The following is a 24,618-nucleotide window of genomic DNA, read 5'->3' as shown; positions in this document are numbered from 1 at the left end:
TGACAATCTGAATGGTATAAGTAAGAAGTCAAGTTGCAAATTTTAAATTGTGTGAAGTGGAAGAATGTGGAATTAATGTGATATGAAGCCCGATTGTTGTGAAATAAGATTTAAAGGATGATTAGACATCATTGAGGAGTAGAAGAGCCATATTTGATCAAGGAGGATCTAATGATGCTAAACAGAGACCTGTAACCAAAAAAATCAGTTGCATCTTGTTCAGGTCAATTCATTGTTGCTTTCTAACCATTGTAGCAGTAATTTCAAATCTCCTAACAGAGTTGGTTTAAAAGCCATTTTGTAAATCCTCTAACAAGGTGAAAGTTCAGTTGAATTATTCTAAAGTCCAACATCTATCGAGTAAAAAATTATTACCGAGCTTTCAAGGTAATCAAAGGAAATATGACAGAAATAGTTCTCACCAAGCTCACTCGGTCATCAAAGAAAATATAATAGAAATAGTTGTTACCAAGCTCACTCAGTCATAAAAGGAAATGTGGCAGAAATAGTTCTTACCGAGCTCACTCGGTCATTAAAGGAAATTTCCAGAAGTAGTATTTACTGAGCAGGGTCAGCCAGTAAAGGATTTCATTATCTTATGAAATAACATTTATTTTTTCAAAGTAATATTTGTAGTTGATTGATGTACAATTTATTGGTAAATGCAAGATGTAAATAGACTGACTTGACAATCTGAATGGTATAACTAAGAAGTCAAGTTGCAAATTTTAAATTGTGTGAAGTGGAAGAATGTGGAATTAATGTGATATGAAGATTGATTTTTGTGAAAGAAGATTTGAAGGATAATCAGAGATCATTGAGGAGCATCAAAGCCATATTTGATAAAGGAGCATCTAATGATGTTGAACAAAGACCTGTAACTAGAAATTTTAGTTGCATCTTGTTCAAGTCAATTCATTGTTGCTTTCTAACCATTGTAGCAGTAATTTCAAATCTCTTAATAGAGTTAGTTTAATAGCCATTTTGTAAATCCTCTAACAAGGTGATAGTTCAATTGAATTTTTCTAGAGACCTCTAGCAAGGTCACTCCTAACAGGGTGATTAAATCCTCTAATAGGTTTACACCTAACAATGTGTATTGTAACCTTTAACAGGGTTGGCTCCTAACAAGGCTCACTTCAGAAGAGTGAAAAATTGGTGACTAGTTACTTGGTAGTTTTTTCCATATTGGGTTTCCACATTAAATTTGGTGTCTCTTGTGTTCACTTTATTTTTAGTTACATGCATGAATGCTTGAATAAGTAATAGTTTAATCTTACCGAGTTACAACATTTGTTTGTCAAGTAAAAGTAGTAACTAGATCTTTAAGACATCTAAGGGAATTGTGAATTATTTTTTGTGAGTAACTGATTCACCCCGCTCTCAATTACAGTATCTTTAATTCCAACAAAGTTCATTAGCCTTAGTATGGTGGAGAAAATAACCAAGAGAATATGCCTCCATGACATATAGAAATGTAGCAAGAGGAAAGTATTGGTAGATACATCTTTCAAGAGGGATTTGAGGAGAAATAGAACCATTGATAGTTAATCTAGCATTAGCATCAAAGAAAAGTATTTTGATATGAGTGGAGGATTTTAGGACCAAATCCTAGCCATTACATCATGTTGAGGATGAAAGGAAAATGAATATGATCATATGCTTTGTCAAAGTTCAATTGAACAATAGGTGCATCTTTAACAATTTGTTGGGATGACTCTATAGTTTCCTAGGTTGGCACAAAATTGTCATAGCCAAACTTTCCACGTAAAAATCATGTTTTCTCTAGTGGAACTATCATTTAAGTAATGGGTTTAATTCTTCTACCCAAGGCTTTGACTATAATTTTTTAAGAGCTATTAAGCAAGGTAATGGGTCTCCAATCACCAATTGAATCTTGTTCTTTTCCTTTGGTAATTAATAAATGGACTTAAAGTTTTTGTTTCAACTCTTTGGAGATAAAGATTGATGGATGGGTAGAGACACAGGAAAATGCAAAGCACTAAACACAATGTGTTACGACACAATAAGAATATATTATACTTCATTCATGGTGATTTCAAATGAATACATAGTTTCTTCTTATAGGAAAGTGTACAATATTCTAGAGAAATCTAGCATTAGTCAACAAGAAAAAATATCTAACTATTCTTAGAAAATACTATAGCCAACTCAAACTTCTTGAAAATAGTTTAGTGAACACAACCTAAACCTAAATCTAATAATCTAGAAACATTTAATTCTTAGTAAAAATTAAGATTTATAACACTCCCCTCAATTTATACTATCTATATCATGAATATTTAAAATTACCAATGCAAATCTCAAAATCTCAAATTATTCTTGTGTTAAAGCCTTGGGGAAGATATGTGCAAGTTCCTTCTGTAGATTAATTTCTTAGTTACTAACCAGCTCTCTAATGAAGTGATACCTTGTGTCAATGTGCTTTGTCATCTTGTGAAACACATGGTTCTTTGAAAATGCAATAGAAGACTTGTTATCACAATATATTGTAGTAGGTCCATCTTGAGCTTCCATTAAGTCTTTTGAAATCCTTCGCATCCATACTACTAGATATGCTATTGTTGTTCTTGCTACGTACTCTGGTCCAGTTGGTGACAAAGTTACTATAGGGTTCTTCTTTGATGCCCAAGCTACAACGCCTGTCTCAAGATGAAATGCATATCTAAATGTTCTCCTTCTATCGACAGTATTCTCTACAAAATTACTATCTATATATCCAACTAAATGAAAATTATCTAAAGTAGACCACAAAATTTCATGATTCATAGTTTTTGCAATATATCTCAAAAATTTTTTTCCTACCTTCCAATGCGAGTTCTTAGGTGATTTGATGAATCTAGAGGTTAAACTCACTCCATACATAATATCTAGTCTAGTAGTAGTGAGACATATGGATGCTTAAGTCGCTACAAACAATGATTCTTCACTATTTACATTGTAGTTATATCGTTGAGTTCCTTATTTTTCCTATTGCTACATTCTACATTTTAATGTTATTAAAAGTAATTTTTTTTCCTTTGTTGAAATGTGTCATGCCTTCATTCACTAAAATTGATGTTTGCTAATTGTAAACAAATATGTAACATGCTTGTTAAGAAGGAGATTTTTAAAATTAGAATGATACAAGTATGATCAATGTGTTTCAATCATTGCTTTGTCACTGATGTCAAACCTACTTTTTTGTTGTTAAGATAATTTCTTATATGATTTAAGTACTATCAAATATTTGATTAATGAAGAGGATTTGATCAAAATATGTAACAATAGAATCTAGAGGAAAGGTTGAGTTATGATATAAAAAGGAGCACAAAAATTAGCTAAGACAATGGTAACATAATGCATTGATAATCTACTTAAGGTTAAAAAGGTCAGTTATAGTAAGCATGTTTAGGAGAATAGGTTAAAAAAAGTTTGTCTACCAAGCTTGACCGACTGGATAGTAGGTGCTGAGAAAAGTTAGTGCAAGCCAAGCAGACAATCAGTTGGAGTCAAGTAAAAGTCTATTTTAGTGTATGCCAAACAAAATAGTGAATTCTACATAAAGTTTAGTTGATGTCAAGCACTAGTAAACTTTAGTTCATGTTGAGTGATTTTACAGAGGATGTCGACAAATGCAGTATGTGTTGACCATTAGAAGACAGTTAACTAGTGCCAACATTATTAGAAAGATTGTGAATTTGATGGATTTGAGCCAACAAGTTTGGTTTCTTAGATTGTGTGAACTAGATGGAAGATAAAGTTGATGAGCTAGTGGCACAAAATTCATGATAAACTATTTTGAGATGAATTCAAAGAGAATTGAATGAAAATTTTCTAGAAATAATATGGAAGGAAGGGTATATTCATTGAATCCTACCTAATCTTCTAACCCTAAGTTGGATGATGGAGAATGAATGGCAAAAGATCTTAATTCTCTATTTATAGGGATATTTGGTAAAAGAAAAGGTTTTTCATGTGCAAGAACCTAAGGAAGACAAGGATTCAAGGGTATTACTTCATTCAATGACCTAATTAATAGCCTTCCTTGGCATGTTAATAAAGAAGGCTTAAGGGTGTGGATGTTCGAGGGCTGAACAATCTATTAGAGCTGAAATGTGTGAAAGCCAAGAAAAATGGAGGACTAGAATAGAGATCTATAATCTACAAATGGAGTTGTAAATTGTTATTAGATCAAGCCTTACTATAACCCTCTAATAATTGTTTCAGTCTAGGGTAAATCCTTTGGGTTAAGGTTGACCTAACAGTCATTTGTAAATCCTTTAACCAAGTGAAATTCTAAGTAAATGGCCTAAAGTCCTCTAACATGGCTCACTCCTAATAGGGTGATTGAAATCCTTTGACAAGGTCACATTTAACTATGTGTATTGTAACCTTTAATAAGGTTGGCCTTTCATAGGGAATCACTTCAGAAAACTCAAAAAGAGTAGCATGTTACTGGAGTTTTTTTCCAAATTGGGTTTTCACATAAATAATTGTGTCAAGTTTGCTAATAAATCTATTATGTTTCATGTTTACATATCTACAAATTGATTTAACACTAACCTCCAAGTTTTAAGTGATTGCATAATCTTATGGATGCATGCGTTATGATAAATGTTTTATGGGTTCACTAAGTTGTGAAAACTTTTATTTATATATCTCAACCTTGGATAACAGATTCACCCCCACCCCCGCCCTCTTAGTTAATCTAAAGAATTCCAACAATGTTGATCTTAGTCTTCTTAAAGTTTCTCTTATAACACTATAGATCCTAATATGAATATAACACAGTCACCAATGCAACAAAAATGGAACATATTTTCAAAACTTTTAACATCTTTTGTAATGCTAATTGATCATGATTTCATTTTATTTTGTTGAAGTGTACCGAGCAACAAAACTGAATGAGAAATTGAGGTTGGAGGGTAAAGAAAGAATCTCTCCAAATTGACGGTAATTCCAAGTAAGGACTGAATCTTTTCATGGTTTGAATCTAGAAGGAAAGTATAAATGACAATGTTTTTTAAAGATTCCTTCATGATGTTATGTTGTTACATGTTTGGTGCTAAATGAGGGATGTCAATTGATGGTGTTCTTCTTCTTATTCAAATTTGATAGAATGTTATTAAGGCTTCTCTAATTGTAGTAATCTATAAAGGATAATATTGTGATATAAAAATATCTTGTTGATCCCTCCTTGAAAAGAGTTTGAATCCCATCTTATATCTTGCAAGGATATGAAGAGACATACCCCTCCAAGAATAGATTGGTTGGTTATAAGTGGGTGCAACACACAATGTTTAAATAAGGATAAGTTCTCAACTATTTGTAAGATACAACTTCTCACATCATCTACCCTTACCAATGAGGTGCAAGAGCACCTTAGGGTCTTATTTAGATTCTAGTTTAGTTTGACTTGTAGGTGGTTCTAGCCAACCACCAAGGTAATAAGGACTATTGATAAGGTCCTAAGTGAGGTGTGATGTGTATTTGTAGATAGGTGTTCTTAGAGTCATCCTTGTGGTCTATTTACAACAAGTCTAATGCTAAGTCCTAGAAAAGTCAATATGGGTCAAAGGTTGACAAAGTATCCAAAATGGAGTGGAAATTATAAATTTGATGTTTTTAAGTTTTTTATGACCATATGATGTGATTCTGGTTGAATTTTTCATGGGAGGATATTAGAAATGTAAAATTGCAAAAAGATGTAAAGTTGCTCATGACAACATTTCCTAAAATCTAGAAAATATCTCTAAAGGAGTTTTAACCCTAGCCCTAGGGTCTGAATACGAGGGTTTGACATATTTATGGTTAGATAAACACTAATCTAGGAGTTATTTTTTGGATTTCTACACTTTGCATTGGAATAGACATTGAATTTTGGATGATCGAGAGACTTTTAATTTCATCCACACTCTAAATGGATTTAATGGATTAATGTGAAGCATTGAGGTGTTGATTCTTGTTATGTAGTTAATTTTTATGGAGTTAATTTGAAGATTTTTAATTGGTCTTTGTCATTTTACCAAATATTTAATTTCCTCCTTTTCATGGTCTTGAATAGTGCTACTTATCTAAATATAAGCCTTACTATAATTCCCATGGTTGAAATTCAATGGACACTTGGAATCAAGTAAGGGACACTGTAAAGAGTGCAAATATGTGTTTTGAGGTTCTTGTTTTTATGGGATCTATTTCTTCCATCAAGCCCTAGGTGAGTGATGATGCATGTTGGCTAGGAGTTTGCATAGAACAATAACAAGAAAGCTTACAAGATTGATTGGTTTGTGAAAGAAAATAGTTGGATTAAGTAAGGTCATGTGTCCTTGATAAGTTACTAAAAGGAGAGGAGTGGTTAAGTTGAATAAAACACCTAATGGAAGACAATAACCTACACTAGTTCACATGCCCTAAAAAAACCCAAGAAGATACAAATTTGGCGACAAACCTATGTACAAACACCTTGGAGATCTAAAACCTAGGAAATTTTGAAGCCTATGAAGTCCTTCGAAATATTCCCTAAATGGGTTGAGGTTTTTTTTGGAGAAGTTAGGAGTTATTCCAAGAACATTGATTTTAGGTAGCATAATTGGGCTAAACGGGATACAAATCCTAAAACTTGAAAAGTAAGAACTTGATGGAAAATTAAAAGAAGAATCTATAAAAGTGGATAAAAATGGATTTAAACTAAACATGGGATAGCTAGGACACCTATTTCTAGTCCCAGGATCATTTTGGGAGCATAGTGGTTAAGTTGAGCCCATGAGTGCATAGTTGGATTGAGGAACATAGTTGAGTGTTTTTGTGTTGAGTTCTATAAGGAGAAAGGGGATCCTATAAGTGATATCTAAGTAGGGGAGACTAGAATACCCCAATAAGACTAAATAATAGGTCTTAGGAAGAGAAAGAGTGTTCTTGAGAACTAGTCCTCCCCACCATAATGTCATTGTTCAAAACTCAACTTCTTAAAACCCAAAAAATAGGATTCTTCTAATTTATTTATTTTAAACTAGGTTTGTCTTCAAAGTTTCAATGACCATTAGTCAATCTATCAACGATCATTATTGTTGATGAGATGAAAAATGTTGTCACAATTTCATAAGATTATGATGACATGTTGTCAATGTTTTGACGAGGCGTACCATCAATGGCTTTAAAAGCTCATCAATACCAATCTCCTAATCATCAAAGTTTTGATGTTTCCTAGTAATGGTCTGATGGCACCACATGACAAAGATTGGCATCATTTTTTATGGGATTGTCCATTGATATATAGACAGCCCTGGATTTCATCGAAATTTCAACAATTTTTTTGGACCATTGTCCATTGAAATATTGACCAACCCTCATCAAAAAATATGTGAAAATTCACTAGTGCCATGATACTAATTAATAAAATAATTTATTATTATATGCCCAAAGTTTAGCTTAATTAAACTAGAGATAATAATTGACTTAATAATTAAATCAATATGGTTTAATTAATAAGAAAATACTTTATTACTCTAACAGTTATCTAATCCTCTCCTTTTCACCCATTATAGTTGGTGTTGATAAAAATTCTATGACGTATTTTTCAATTTATGGTCGGACATAGTTTTTGCATGGGGACCATTCGCTTTTGCAAAATGCACCTTTGGAAAATGATGTAGAATTTTTTATAGTCAAAGAATTGAGGTTGATAAGGGGAATTTTCTCTTTAGGATCTCTGATGGGATAAAGTTGTTGAAACAAAGCCCTAATATTTTTTTCATCTTTCTTTCAAACTAAGGAGTCTTGTTACTATTTTTGAAGATTTAAAGTGGAGAACAATTGTGGTGTTAGTGTTTCTCAGTGAGAGGCATATGTTTCTTCACATCCAAATTTGGGATGAGTGCCTCTAGTTTGGGGTTGTATTTTGAGGGATTACAAATTTCTTTTATTTTTGAAAAACTTGTGGTGATAGGCTTAATGGCTCTTAGCATTGAATCATTAAATATTTTTAATATTTATTGTTCTCTTATGGTTGTTCTATTTAGGGGCTTGTATCTCCCTTTGCAAGACATCATGTCTTTAGTTTTTGGGTGAGTTTTTTTTTCTCCTAGTATTAGTAAGGCATTTGTTATCAATTGTAAAGGATACTTATAGAGCGTAGTTGTGATTGATTAGAAGACAAAGTGATTTTTGTAGGCTTTGAAGGTTTAGGATCCATAGGAAATCCTTGAAGTTTAGAGTTCTTTCTTTAAACTCTACAAGATTTTGGGTTCCTTTCAAAAAATTTATGGAATTAACTTTAGGGGCTTTTCTACTTAGCTAAGTTTATTTGTTTAATTTTTTTTTGTACTAGGGATATTCTAACTATAAAAGGATTTAGAAGATTCCACTCCCTTTATTTTTAATGAGAAATATTCTCTAGTGTTTTGCAGCCTCAAATGCACCATTGTTTGCAAATTTGAGTCACAAATGATCTTGGTGTGTCCAAGATCACAAGAAGCATATAAAATAGCAAGAGCCTCCATAAAATTATTAGTAAGATGAATTTTATAAATTGTTGGTGTAAATAAATATTTACTATTTACACTTACTTAAGTTTACTTAGGTTAATGCATATTTTTTATTATTTATTTATTAGCCACCTAGGAGTATGTGTACTCTTGTCAGTTATCATGTTGACAACACAAGAGTCCGCACCTCTTTTATGTACATGGTCCCTACAACACAAGAGTTAGCACACTAATTAAGCACATTGTGTCTAAAACCTTGTCATTCTTATCCACTCATCAGGAATGATGAATAAGGCATGTGCTTAGTTGTCATGATGTCTATCTTATCTCCTAGTTCTTTCTAGAGACATTCTAGGTGCTTCTTAAGAGGCCTTTATATATAGGCACTCCTAGTGTGTACATTCGTCATATACTAAACAAAGCAATGTATTAGGACATACTCTGATTAATTGATCATATCCATTTTTGGTCTACAATTGTGCTTGTGTTTGAGTTCATAGTTCCTAGGTGAATATTTCTCTAAGGAAAATTCTTACATCGTATTAGAGTTATACCAAATTCTTACATGGTATCAGAGCTGTTGGAGATTTTCTCTTCACATAGCCATTTGAGACCATCTTCTTGCTTCAGCACCTTGACCTAAATCTAAAGTATCACAGAAATTGGGAGTGTCTAAAACCATATCTAACCTTGCCATTGAATCTAAAATGTTGATTCGGTAAAATCAGCTATAAAGTTGCCTACCCTAGGCCAAAGTCAATTGTGTGAAATTTTTTTTTTTGCAAACTAGCACCAAAAGGACCAATTTGTAGAATTGGTCATCAGGCCATAGGAGAGAACTTTTGTAAGTGAAGATTGAAGCTTGTTGGTGCAAATTAGATATTTGCATCACATTCAAAAGGTCTAAAAATGACATGATTAGATTTTGTTTCATCCAAATCAAACATTTGAGGCAAAATCTAGAGCCATTTGATTTTTGGAGGTGCGGCGATGATTCAAAAATAATAATAGCAGCAACAATTTTCAAATAGCGATATCTCCTTCATACGGACTCCTTTTAGCTAGTAATTTTTTTATTTTGGGGTAGGATTTCACGATCTAAACAATAGTGCAGGTGGTCAAAATTTCCACCTATTCTTGATGAAAAACTTTTAAGAATTGGTCAAAATTTTGACTAATTCTTGGTGGAAATTTTTCAATAATTGGTAAAAATATCAACCAATTCTAGCCCATCCCACAACCAAGATGCCATGGTCATGACCAAAGGGTTAGTCAAAATTTTGACCAGTTCTTGGTGGAAAAATTTCAAGAATTGGTCAAAATTTTGGTGGAAAACCATCTGGAGATGGTCAAAATTTTTACCACACTAAGTAGTTTTTTTAAAATAGAGTGGATAAATCACCCAATGAATTCCTGCTTATGGACTCTCTCTTAGATCATCTCATTTTATCACTTTACCAACACAATTTTAGAAGAGGCTTGGCAGCATTTGTCATTATATAGCACGTTTGTTCAGTGATTTTGAAGTTGAGCTAATAGTGAGCCCTCTTTTAGCATTAGGTGGTTTCTTAGTGCTCTAGAAATTTGTTATGAATGTATCATGGCTAATGGGAGATTTGATAAAAAAAAGCTCCTAGTAACCCTCCAATAGAATCAGTGTCGGTGTTCAAGAAAGACATGTTTTTTAGATTTTGAATATTAGCATTAGCATCCTTTCTATTGGAGGATTGTGAAGCATCCCCAAAGTCATCTCTATTCAACTTCTTTGATACAATTTATGGAATTTTTTTGTAGCCATTGTCATTGTGGTTGCCTAAAAAGTGATCTAAAGCGTGAGCCATCTTAGTAATTGGGTAGCTTATTAGGTATGACAAGGGTGTCATTTCCAAGAATGAACAAAGAATGAATATAGTACTATATTCCAAACGAAATCAATGACATCAAATCTATAAGAGCATAATGAAGTAGAAGCCTATTTGTTATATGTGGCTCTCTAAAGATGCTTTTCTTTCTCACTCCATTGGCAAAAATTTGGGAGTGTGGTTCAACAGTAGTTGTTCTAGTGTGGCATTGTGGTGATCTAGAAAGCAATGATCTAAGGTTGGAGCTTGCATCTAGCACTTGGGATGTTTGTGCAAGCAAGTAGGGGAGCTTCTATTGTGCAAACCTAGTCAGACAGAGTAAACCTATTGGCACCATCACCAACCATAGTTGAATTATTAAGAGTAGAGTATGAATCCAAAAACCATTAGTGGTATCAAGTTGATATTCTCAAGGATGCCCTTCAAATAATCCACCACCATAAGGATGCACATGAAGATCTTCCATGATAGCAAGGTTTTAGCATAAATGGAACCATTTTTGTGACAATCACCAAAATTCAACTCTCATTGGATCACTGCATCCATAGGTCAGGTGTCTTCATTAGGCTGACATATCTATAATACATGTGTCTTTATGGGACTATTGTGCTCATAGGTTTTAGGCTTTCACTTGATTGCAATAAGAGCTCACCTTGTTGACAAAGGTGTAATAATTTTACATACGTGAAAACAAAAAAAGCACTAGCAGGCCTCTTTGGCTTGTTCAGGTCATTGGTTGTCTTTTTTCTTATCCTTCTTTTTACTAGATATGTCCTCTTTGGTAGCGGCCTTCCATTTTCCAATTTTCCTATTAAAAGTAAGAAGAATGAAGGATATTTATTGAATAATTGAGGACATTAAATAATCTAAAATTATTTATGAAATTAATTGATAATTATTGCTAAAAGTTTAGACAAACCTTTCTTTGTAAAATTTTGAACCACCTAATGTGTTTTAGAAACTTTATTTTCTTCGATCACAAGTGCATTCTTGCATATTTTATAGAATAATCAACCTATTAAAGAGCAGAACTTCGCAAGCAAATCAGAAATATCAAGATCATAAAAGAACACATATTTTATAGACAATGAAGAATTTACATGACTTCAATTGTTATTGAATTTTTTAGTCTCAAGGTGAAAACATCATCTATTGGTGGCCAACTAGGAGATTCAAAATACTTCACAGCCTATTTGTACTCTAATTTGTCCAACGCACAATAATCAGACACAATCTCTAGCCCTTTTCCTTATCCTTGTGACTTTTAGCTATCCTTTGTTTTCCACAAGTTTTTGCTGGCAATCCAAGATATTGAGATGTCACCAACATACTAAAAACAAAAAATAACTAGTTCAAAAAGGGCTCCCAAAGAAAAGAACCAATAAAGAAAAACTTCATTCCTTATACCCATCATAATACAAAGTGCAAAATAAAGTACTATCTACGTCAAAATCTATATGCTAGCAACAAAAAAGCATAGTTACATATTTGTGCTAAGCATCTCAAAACCCATGATTGAGTCATATACAAAAATCCCCAAACACAAATACATAAAGGGCTCATGCATAAAGGAGCCTATCATACATAAGAAAAATCTTATAAGCCCAAAAACCCATATACATTATATGCACCAAGGGTGTTTTCCAAGAGTTAATTACATAGTGAAATAAGGAGCCTAATCTTATGAACCAATAGAAAGAAGCAATGAGATGTAAGAAGAAAACCATAGAAGCCATGCAGAGTCCAAAAATTAGCCCACAAGAATGTTGAAATCTCATAAATCCACCAAGAGAATTGAGCTAGACTTGAAGAAGCTTTGTGCCAAAAACATGACTAGAGAAGTAATAAGGGAGTTGTACCCTTTTGTAATCCAAATCGTGCTTTGGTCTTTTCATTCTCTTCCCTTCATTTTTTCCAACCTATGCAGTTTCAAAAGTCATCATTGTCTCTTGATGAGATTAACTATAGAGCATATTTTAACTTATGAAGGTAGTGTTGAGCCACACTTGAGCAAGATTTTGCTAGTTTTGAATCTCTATCATCATGCCATTTATTCCACTAATGCCAATGAAGTTTTGGCTTTTGGAGAGCACCTATCATAATGCAACTGTTCATGTTCAGAAACTTGATGATTTAAACATTTTTCATTCTAGGAACTCTATGATATCTTTCTATATCATCATAACAGTTTCATGTTTAAGTTGAAAGATACACTACAAAACTAGTGATCCATCTATGTTTAATAGGAATATCAATCATTATTAATAATCAGTAAATATTAACGATAATATATGTCAAATAGTATCTAAATGATATCCCAAATAAAATACATTTAGAACATAGAAATATTAATTAATATGGTAGAATGTACCAAAATAGGGATGGAAATGGCGAAAAGCGAGAAGGAAAAATCAACATATGAAGCTCAATCAATTACTAAGCCATCTCCATATGGGAATGAATCTCCATTATCATTGTTAATTCTTAGGTAACAATTCAATGATAAAAGTTAAGACATTTGCAATTGTTAGTTTGACACATGTTTTCTATGTTGTGAATATGTTGTGGGGGAGGTTACATCGTATATGATAATGGAGCATGAGAACACTTACATCTTTAAACTAGAAGATATGAAATATAATGGTTATGAAAATTTGTTATAGATAGAGTACTTTGGATGGTATTTGTTGTTTACTAAGAATTGTAATTAGCCATTTAGATTACCGCCATTAAACTTGTTCTCAGTGGGAAATTACTTGAAAACTTAAATATCTGAAGAGATACCTCTCTTTAGGAAAGTCTCAGTCAAAGAAAAGGATGTCTCTTTTCCCCTCTTAGAGGATTTATATTGATAGAATATCAATTTTCATAGGGCATCAAAGACAAGAAGAGTGATTAGTGAAAAATGAACCATAAGCAATAGACACATATTTTTGATCAGGCTGTCACTAATCTAATTCAGGCTTGTTATAATCAACATTTAATCATTAGAATAATAGATCTTGTGAACAAAGAGGGTGTAAGGGGTGGATGAATCTTTTCTTCATATGTTATGATGGGAGTCTACTTTATATATCAAAAAAAACTAATAGTCAGTAAAACATGTCAATTACCTTTTACGTTGAAGGAGAATTATCACCCAAGGACTGGTTATGGTTAGATAATCCATTGATAATTTATTCAAGGAAGAGATGTGATTAGCTTAAAGAAAGAAACCATTGCATATAACGAAGCAATTATAATACATTGATAATATTAAATAATAGTTAATGAAGGAAAGGTGTGATTAAATGTTATTTTAAATATAAGAAATATACATATTAGGTGTTTTTCTTTAATGATCCCAAAATTGAAGTGGCCACCATCTTCATGGGCTATGGCTTCACCATCTACTACCAAGATACCGAGATGTCACCAAAATACTAAAAACACAGTTTTTATTGTATATATTAAAAACACCGAATAAGTTACACATCTTTTATTGAAAATTGTATGAAGCAAAACTATAACCAGATTAACCTTCATTTGTTGCCTTTAGGTCCAACTTCTGGAATGGATTGAAATTTTACTAGTCAACATGCTAGCTTAGTATTTCTCAAAAGAAATATTATTAAATGTGCCTAAATGATAGCCAAGCAATGATTCAATCATAAATGAAACCATGAAAGTGTTTTGTACCTATTGTAAGGATTATAATAGAAACCATTAACCAAGTCATCACTATTAGAAAAACATACATAATAGAATCCTACAATAGTGAGGCCACAATCTATACCAACATTGACAAAGAACTTCTCTTTCCATTGTTTTCAACCATAAACTATGAGTTACTCATCAAAACAATTTTATAGAGAGATAATTACCTAGTAGGTAAGGAAACTTTTGCATCTACATTTTCAATTTGAAGTGTCCACTCACTGTTCAATTAAAAATTAGACCATCACATGCAGATGTCATATCTATTGCATTTAATAAAATACTAAAATATTTTACAAATTTTCTCTGTCTCAAAGTTGGTTAGAACCTTTTATTTTTAATTTTTTAATTTTAGCAAGTTCTTCATTTTTTTTAAAGAAAAAAGATTTATGTATAAGTGCCAAGATTAATGTATTAATCTCCCAACCTATATTGATAGATGCCCCTAACATCATGGTACTCTGTTATGAGTTCCATACTTCTTAAATTATCTTTGAATAGTGTAATATAGGGTGGATGCTCTTAAAAATAAATAGAATTCAAAATTGAGTGTCTTACCACAAAAACTAGATGTGCATTCCACACATGCAGTGCTAGAGAAGTTGTGAGAATTCTTCGAACCGTTGTCTTAACATTAGGATCCGATGCTGCATTCAAACATGTATTATATTAAATTCAAGGTGAGCAGGTGCTAGAAACATTTAATAATCATATTCATAGTAAATAAATGACAAGAGGTAGAAAAATAATCTGTTTAATTACTTCAAGATTGAAAACTAGAATCAGTAAATCCAACTTATTTATCAAAATCATGTCAGTCAAGGAATTCTCCAAGTAGGATCATAATAATTTGGAACCATTAAATCAAGAAGGATAGAATACTACCTTGAAGATAATGTCTTTCTTTTTAAGTGGCCAAACAAAAAGCATGGCACTCTCAGGTTATCTGATCTTACCTTTTTTTAAAAAAATTTAGTAGGATAAGGTGGTGTAATATATTATTTCACAATAATAATAATATCTTCCTATATTTGTTAAATATATGGGAACTTGTTTATGCATACTATACCTTCAACAACGTGATCTAGTGATGGTACAGATCCATGCAACCCATCACTACCACCATGGCCTTATAAACCAAATGATTAAATAAGTATTCCCTACAAAGGACACTGAGGCCTATACAGAAACTTCTATAGCTAATCTTTTGTATACACATAGACATAGAGAAACAAATAGACATAATAATCAAAAATGAAAAAAAAGACATAGATACTAATAGTTAAGCATGTGCTCTACCACAACCACATAACTATGTTCATTTTCTCGTTAGGTCCCTTGATGATCATGATATTTGATCCATCTTGAATACTTCCTTTAACAACCTTAGACTTTGCTTAGACTGCCCCAAACTTCTTCTATTTCTTATTTAAAATACAATAGTAATATCATAGCTCTTTCTACAGCAAAAAAAATCAAAATCATGATTAATTTAAGAAGCAAAAAATATAAAGAAAATATATCCCAAGAAAAATATGCATACATTACTTGTGTTGTCTTGCACATTTAGATAAATTGAGAGGATAGTTTAGATATTTCATAATACTAATTAAGCAATAAGCTAATCACTTCACAGAATCTGAATGATTTATATGAAGTATATGATAAGACTTGTACATACAAACTAGTTTGTATACATAATTTTCAACACTTTTTAGGACTATTATTAAGCATCTTACATAAATTTTGAATAGAGAATAAAAATGCTAATTATGTTTATTTGTTTGAATTTTTTTAATAGATTCCTTGAGAAAGAAGAAATATTAAGGGAGGATTCTTCTCAATTTGAAAATGGAGTGAAGCCTATTGGGTGGAGAATATGTATGCTGACCAAAGTAGAGGAAGCCAAAAAAATAATTCAAATAGCATCTATTATTACAAGCACAATACTATTGAGTATAGGTCAAGCATAACTCCAAACATTTTATGTGTCTCAGGGTTTGACAATGGATTGAAGCATGGGAAAACATTTCAAAATCCTAATAGCTTCTTTATTAGTTATTCGTTTCCTATTTGTCGTCATTCTCGCTGCAATCTATGACAAAATAATTGTTCCAATTACAAGAAGATTCACTAGGCACAAAGTAGGGATACCACACTTGCAAAGAATAGGAGTTGGAATTGTATTGGTTTTGATATCAATGAGTATTGTTTTTGTTGTGGAAGTGAAGAGAAAACATGTAGAAAAATAGAATGGAATGATAGATGCAATACCAATAGTTATGTTGCCTATTCCAATGAGTGTATTCTAGTTGGGATTTTAGTATATTTTTCTTGAATTTATGATCTTTTTGTTTTGGTAGGAACAATGGAGTTCTTCTATAGTAAGGCTCCTGAAAGAGGATTCTATGGAGTTGTATTTTAGTAGCTCATTGCTTAAGTAGTTTTTTTTTGGCATCTAACAAATTGTGTAGAGTTTGACAATAGTCTACATGAATATGATTTGAAGCTCTGTACATTTATGAGCTATTATGAATTTCTAATTTTACACGTGTGTGTTTCATGTGTTGTGGCAATGGGATGAATTGGATAGTTTACTATTCCTTTAAAAACTAACTATTCTTCATATAAGTGAGTGAAAAAAAAAATTAAAATGACACACTTCTATGCATTGACAGATCTCCAATTCAAGCAAAGAAATAAGGTCTTATAAACTAAATGTTTTTTGATATTGTTTGGGTTTTAGTTATAAGCTAGAATGTGTATACTTCAAGCCTTGTAAGGCTATTAAGAGGTCATCCAAATTATCTTCAGTAAATTTGTATGGTCTACCTGAGAAAGATAAGAAAGGTATGAAGAAGTGATCTCTAGTTGAGTCCGTCAATTGGAAGTTTGTCATTTTCCTTTTTATTGGTAATGTACAGACCATAAAAAGAATGCAAAATGATGTAGATTTTGGTCTAAATTGAAAGCATACATGACATATGAATCCAATTAATATGTTGAAACACAAAGAGAAATGCCTAGGGGAAGTGGAGGGTTCTTCTATCACTATAGGGGAAAATGACAAGATTATTGTGGGGCATTTTCCCAAGCAAGCTTGTACTTGTAATGATTGGTATCAAGTCTAAAGCTAAGAGAGAAGGGAAGAAAAAAATAAATATTTCTCAAAGGTAGCAAAGCAAGTCATTTTGACAAATTGGGCAAGAGTAATATAAAAAATCTGATTTGGATAGATTGGGCAAGTCATATCCTGCAATCATTGTTGTTAAATTTAACTACTATTGAAATTCTCTTCATATCCCATTTGCAAGAAATTATTAAGAGTTTGAGTTTAACTCCAAAATCCTCTAGCATATTTCAATTTTGGATAAGTGTACGATTCAAGGAATGGTTGACTCTAAAATCCTGAATTTTGGATGTTTTGAACTTTGAAGATGAAATTATATAACATTAGTCACACTCATATGGTTGTCATGTTAGATTGATTCAATGCATTTTGCTATCACACATGGTTCTAGAATTTTTTTGATTCCATATACAAATTGTCATTTATTTTTCTTCAATTCATTTTTATTATATGGTATGGTTCCTACTTCATGTTATGTTGTTTACTTCTCCAAAACACTTCTATGTGACTTTAGATTGATCTCAATCAATTATGGGGAGGCATCCAAATGATCTCAAATTTAGAACCTCAACTTAAACTTATGAGTAGTTTGAGTGGCCTAATTCAAATCTTCTACTTGTTATGAGTGATCTAGTTCATATTTCATGCAATATATTGTTATGTGATGGTATTCAAAAGTCATCCACTATGTATTTAATTTCAAATGGTGGATTTGAAACAAAATATAGCTTACTAGTGGAGGATAGTGTGAAGAGAAATAAGAGGATTACTTCTATTGTTTGAAATTGTATCGTTAATCTGTTTGTATTGTCAATGACCTACTTCTAATTCATTTGGGCTACCTCACTTTATACATGCAGAGTGAGAATAGAAAAGATGTAGATTCCAAAAACCTCTATTTTTTTCATCATATATTGAGAGCTTCATAGATTTCAGAATTTAAATGAAGCATGAAATAATTAGGGAGCAATATAAATTTTTTGTACGAAGTAGCTCAACATTATCCAACATGCAAATAGATTAATTAATAGAAATTATGCTTAGAGGTAAAGTGTTGATAACATGTGAAATAAACAATAAGCAAAGTGAAACCCAAAATGCTGCCATGACCATTGTCATTCAAATGATTATATCAAATAATTATTCATATTTTATGTCTAATACCATGTTTTTAAAAGAAAAAGGTGTAAAATCATATCAACTTAGGATGAATTGATATAGTCTTCAAAGAATAGAAGATTTTGTAGAGAATAGAAATATATGAATATTTATACCAAATGTTATTAAACTCATTGAAATTCTATGTTGGATCTTTCTTGTGTGATTAGAATATATTTTTCCACTACACTAATTCATTTCCATGTCAGACACAATGAAACACAAATGTATATTGTTTCATCTTAAGTTCAATGAGGATTTAAATTTAGAGCATCCAAACATATAACATGTAAAATGTTAATGAACCCCTAAAATGCAATGCGATCTTCATTCTCATTCATTTTATGAACACATTGAATGGCTAATGCACCAAATAATGATTTTTTTGACTGTAATTTCAGTTGACTGATAATATAATGTCACCACTCTTAGAAGGATATTAAAGAGCTAGTAGTGATGGAGCCCTATTTTTTTTTTGAAAAAATTAGGGCCTCCATTTAAGAGATGATGAAAATTTGATGAAGTATTATGGCCTCTTATAAATCTAGTTTTAAGAACAACATTAGTAAATATTTTTTCACCCAATTATGGCTTAATATGTTCATTGTTCAAATTAAAAGAAACTTAAGATGTTATCAAATGAAGGTTATCTTTAAAAATCATAGATTCACATGCTACTTTCTTTGCTACCATCTTTGAATAGCAATACCAATTCTGAGCACATAAAGAGAAAGAGGAGAAATTAGTTTAACAAAGTTAGAATATGGATATATGTTTACAAGTCTTTCCATGGTATACAAATACAAACTAAATGAGTTACCTTGGTTTGGATGCAGTAATGAAGATTGCTCTAGCAGTCCCCATCAACTATGGTTTGTTGATTTCTTATGGGGTTGAGGTTGTTCAAAGCAACTATCAAATGACTAGTAGAAACTAGAACTCTAAGAAGGGCTATAATTACCTAATTAGAATATATCCAAGTCCAAAGAAAAACATCTATTCAAAATAAAAACTATTTGTAAAGTAGCTTGTGGACTACAACACCATCTATTGTCATATGGGAGTTATGGTAGGAGAGAAATAGACACATTTTTAAAAATAAAATGATAGGATAGGAACAACTTAATGACAAGATGGAGGCTGTCATTATCAAGATTGTGAATAATAGAATATCAAATATGCAAAAAGTGGCAAAAAACATGACTTACTGGAATGAGAAGATGAGAGGTAGATGGATACAATTTAAGATTTTTTAGTATGTTAGTTTGATCTTCACTTGGTTTTGAGAATACTTTAATATTCTCTACTTAACAAGGCCAATGAAATGAAGGTGAAAGCTCATTTGGCCTCACCCCCTCCCCCTAACATCAATCTAAATTACTCATTATTATCTAATCAAATACTTCATTCATTCATTCATCCATTTATGAACTATAACATTCAATCAATACAATCATATAACATTCATTAATATGATATAAAATTCATTAATACACAATACTAATCAAGACTTCATTAACACATAACAATATTCATTGAAATGAAATAAAAATCAATATTAATATGCAACATTCATAGATAATTACTTAAAACAAAGTTATTTCATTATCCATCAAAGTTTATCAAACAATGTTGATCAAAGAGCATTTCTAAAACATCGTTTCTTCTTTTTCTTTTTTTTTAGCTCTATTTAGAAAAAGACAGATAGGAGCATCAATATCTTCCTCATTATCCTCTTCTTGTGGCACATGTAATGTCAAATTATGATGCCTACTCCTATTTGGAGGAGTAGGAGGTTGTTGCACTAAAGGGGGCTCTATTGCAAGAAAAATTAAATGGGTTAAATTGGCATACTCTTTTTTTTTTTTTAACTGTTATAAGTATTTAATTAAGCAGTACAACATAACATGCATTTTTATTACTTTACAATGCTACATCATTTACATTAACATTTTGATCCGCCACCATGTCAACATGCTAATGAACTTGGAACATGCTCCACTCCTTCACCATGATGTTCAACATGCTCTAAAATATTCAAAAAAAGATACACATCAAATTGCAATTGAAGATGTTAAATTGTATTCATAATTGCATAATTAATTTCAAATAGAAAATTAATACCTCCACCACTATAATGTACATCATGGCCTTCATCACAAGAAGGTTCTATGATAGGATATGAATTCTGCAATGAAATGTTATGAGCATTTTATGCAGTCAATTTATGTTAAAAACTAACACCAAAAAAGAATTTTTTCAAATATTCAATTTGATTTACTTTGAACATCTAACCAATTTACCTATGTCCCATTTGGTGCACCAAATTCTTGGGCAAGGCTTTCAGATTATAGTCGTAAGTGTGCAACCAAGACTTTATAGCCTTCCTTCAAGGGAATTTTTTTATCTTCATCCATGAACTCCACATTGAATTTTGTTTGCTATATTTTTTTCTTAATATCATTAGTTTTTCATATATGGTTTCATTAAAAAAATAAAATTGCAACATTATATTAAAAAAATTATATAAAATTTCATTGCTGCTACTTACAAGTCAAGACTAAAGATCCATATAGCCATCAGAGCCAAGTTTGTGTTGGCCAAGCTTTTCTAGTCCACTTTTGTAGACATGGATGTGTCCTATACTCTATGAATAGTTTCAAACATCTTAGATTATATATTTACAAAGATCACAAATTATTGCATGATTACATTGTACTTAATGCTACCAAATCATACCTTCTTTTGTCCTGTGCTGGTTCATTTTGTTTATTTTCATATAGCCTTTTCTCCTTTGCATCTTCCATTATTTCATTCCACTGCATCAGTGGAATCATAGGAGGATGATCATACTATGGGTTCTCCTTTATACCACTTCTATATTGATCCCTCATAGTATTTATGTGCCTTGATGCTCTTTTCAAAAGTAGGGTGCTGTCAAAAATGTTTTTTTGAAAAAGGCCCTCAAAAGATTTAATCAACTAATTTTTTAATTTAGAACCCCATTCATTCCACCTTTAAAAAAAAAAAAAATTGTTACATCAATAACTTTAATATAGTACAATAAATTGAAGAAAAGAAATTTTTTATATCAATGATATAAAACTATACACCATTTACATATTGTGAGTCCAAATATCCTCAGTGTCATAGCAAAAAGATGATCAAAGAAAAAATCATTACCTAAAAAAATATAAAGGGATTATCAATCCAAAATAAGTTATGTATAAGTAAATGAAAATTATGCTTTAAATAATAACAATTTTAAATCACCTAGAAGCTTTCATAATTTTAACGAAAACATAGTTTTCTTGTTCAGCAACAATGCCCCAGCAAATGAAATAATACTAGTCACACAGACTGCTATAAGAAATGGATCAGCTTCAGTAGTACTAGTCTCTATTGCTCTATCAACTAAAGGTATATTTGTTGGTGCACAAAATAGGTACATGAGTACAAAATCCACCCAACTAAAAAAAAGAATTCATGATTGGCACATTACAAAATATAACAAAGAAAGGTTTTACTAGTTGTAGTGGGCATAGAAGAGGATGTTTGCATTCTCCTTGTTGCCAACAATGCAGAAGGAAATATCGGACTATCGAACAAAGGAGGCATCCACACCTCATCATGAGCTGAAGAATAAAATATTGTTAGCAAAGACATTTGCAATGGATAAAGATCAAGTGGGATACTAGCTAGAAGCATCCAAAAAAAGAAGTTAAATATTATAATGTTGATGAAAGTGAACAAAGAATGTGTTACTTGCATGAAGGTTGTGCGCTATAACCCTCACCATGTTCACCACAGAGTGTCATAGCTATCACATATATTTGTAGAACACATAATATTTTAGATCATGATCTATAAGATACTATAAAATATAAATATCTATTGAACTTCTATTATTGCTTTAGATTAATTTTTGCTTACCTTCAAAGATTCAAGCCTACGACCCAATTGTTTTTTCAGTGCCTTTTTCTCCTCACTTGTGCCACACTTGATGATAATGTTAAAAATTTCATCATTGCATCTTTATTTGAGTTGTTGGGCCATGAACATAGAGTCAACACTAAGGGTGATGTCATGTAGAAATGATGCTTATACTTGAGATTGCATATGATCTACTATCATTCTACATTTTTGGACTATAATTTGTGACATCAATATTAGTAAAATTTCATCAAAATAACTCCAAAGCTATAAATAAAAGAACATAATAATATGACATTTGTTTCTATATAATTTGAACAATTACAATAATTAAGGTCTACCTTTTTCTAAAGGTGTGTGAGACCTTGCCTATGTATGGTGGTCTACCCATTTCACCCTATGAAAAAGATTAGTAATTCTTAGAAATTAGCAACAAAATGAAAGTATTTGACATGTTGTACTTAATATTTATATTTGCACATATGGTTTTCAAAGAAAAAATTGGTGTAACTAATGTATATATCTACAAAATTCAATATCAGTAAAATTCCATTAAAATAACTCCAAAGCTATTTTAAAAAGAACATAATAATATGACATTTGTTTCTATATAATTTGAAAAATTACAATAATCAAGGTTTACCTCCACTAAAGAAGGTGTGTGAGATGGTGCATCCCTGCCTGTGCATGGTGGTCTATCCATGTTTCCCTATGAAAAAGATTAGTAATTCTTAGCAATCAGAAACAATATGAAAGTAATAGACTTACCAAAAAAAAATATTAATAATAAAATAGATTGTATATTGGAGTCAATATTAATTGGACACAATTTCACATACAAAAACATGATGTCCCTCACCTGACTCAAATATACAATTTACCAACTTATTAGTTGACATAGGTTGAGAATTATTTATAAATCCTACAATATTCCCTATTAATTTTAGCCTTCCATTAATATACATAGCAAATATTTTACTGTGATCCTACATACTTGATCACAACAACTTTATTGTAAAAGACCTTTATGAAATCCATGGAAAATAGGCCCAAAGCATGTAATGAAGATGGATCTATGCAATATATGCTTTCATTAACAGCAAAATTAGTGTTAACTAGAGGTAGTTCCTTGGGTAGCCATTATTTCTAAAGATATGTGTACCTTAAGGAAACCTCCCTCTCACCTTCACTCTTATTATCATAAAGAAATAGACCCCCCCCCCCCTTAGCAAGAAAAAATTTCATTCTTTTGTTGAATTTTCTCCTAATCTTTTGACCTCTAGCTGATCTCCCTATTTTATACCTACTAGATGTCTCACTTTTCTCTTTTATTATCACATTTTCCTCACTCGAGGAAGACAAATTAGACAAAAAACTATTTCTTAATATCTTCAATCCATAAAATGAGAGACACACGAGGAGAAAAGTTGATGCTGATGGTAAAGAAAAGATATGCAAATAAAAAAATGTATCTATAGGGTCTATTGACATATACCTATCGATCCATGTGACTATGCAAGACCCTAGTCAAAGGAAATGAATAACTTGCATATATAAATTATTTATCTTAAGTTAGCAAAAATTTTTGTATAACTAATGTGTATATCTAAAGAAATATTTGACATGTTCTACATAATGTTTATATCTGCACATATGGTTTTGAAATAAAAAGTTGGTCACCGCGCTTATCAAATTCACTCATATTATAATGAATGAAAAGTCGTCTACTTACAATTCTCTATAGACTACAAATTATGTAGAAGAAAAAAATTGTACATTATGCATTCATCAAAATCAAACAAATTTCTATAAATAAAAATCATGACCCCATCATACTTTTCATTGATCGTACCTCGACAAACATTTCATTGATCATCATCTTCATTCATGTCTTCATTATCATCATCATTACACTTGTCAGTTTGATTGTCATCATCACCAACACCATCTTCATTGGCATCATCATCATCTTCATCACCATTAGCATGACTAGATCATCATTACCATCATCACCATGATCATCATTATCTTCATTAGCATGATCATGACTGTTTTCATCATCATCACCATTATTGTCAGCATGACCAAAATCATCATCATCATCATCTTCTTCTTCATCATTGGGTAACATTCATTCATGATCATAATTTACTTCATCTTGTGATTATTCGATATCTTTTTCTTCCATCACATTGTACTTTAGCGACCTTCCTCTTAGATCATGTCGAACAAAAAATTACCAACCTGGTTTGTGTGGAATGCCATAGTAAAATAATTGCTTGCATTTTCCTTGAAGAACATAGGGCTCATCTCTAATTCGCTCAAATGACCTTTTATTAATCATTTTAAATCC

The sequence above is a fragment of the Cupressus sempervirens genome, chromosome 3, assembly GCF_028749045.1.
Source record: "Cupressus sempervirens isolate cs-2001-9-10 chromosome 3, ASM2874904v1, whole genome shotgun sequence".
Classification (NCBI taxonomy): Eukaryota; Viridiplantae; Streptophyta; class Pinopsida; order Cupressales; family Cupressaceae; genus Cupressus; species Cupressus sempervirens.
The sequence above is the reverse complement of the archived record's forward strand: the minus strand, read 5'-3'. Positions refer to the sequence as shown.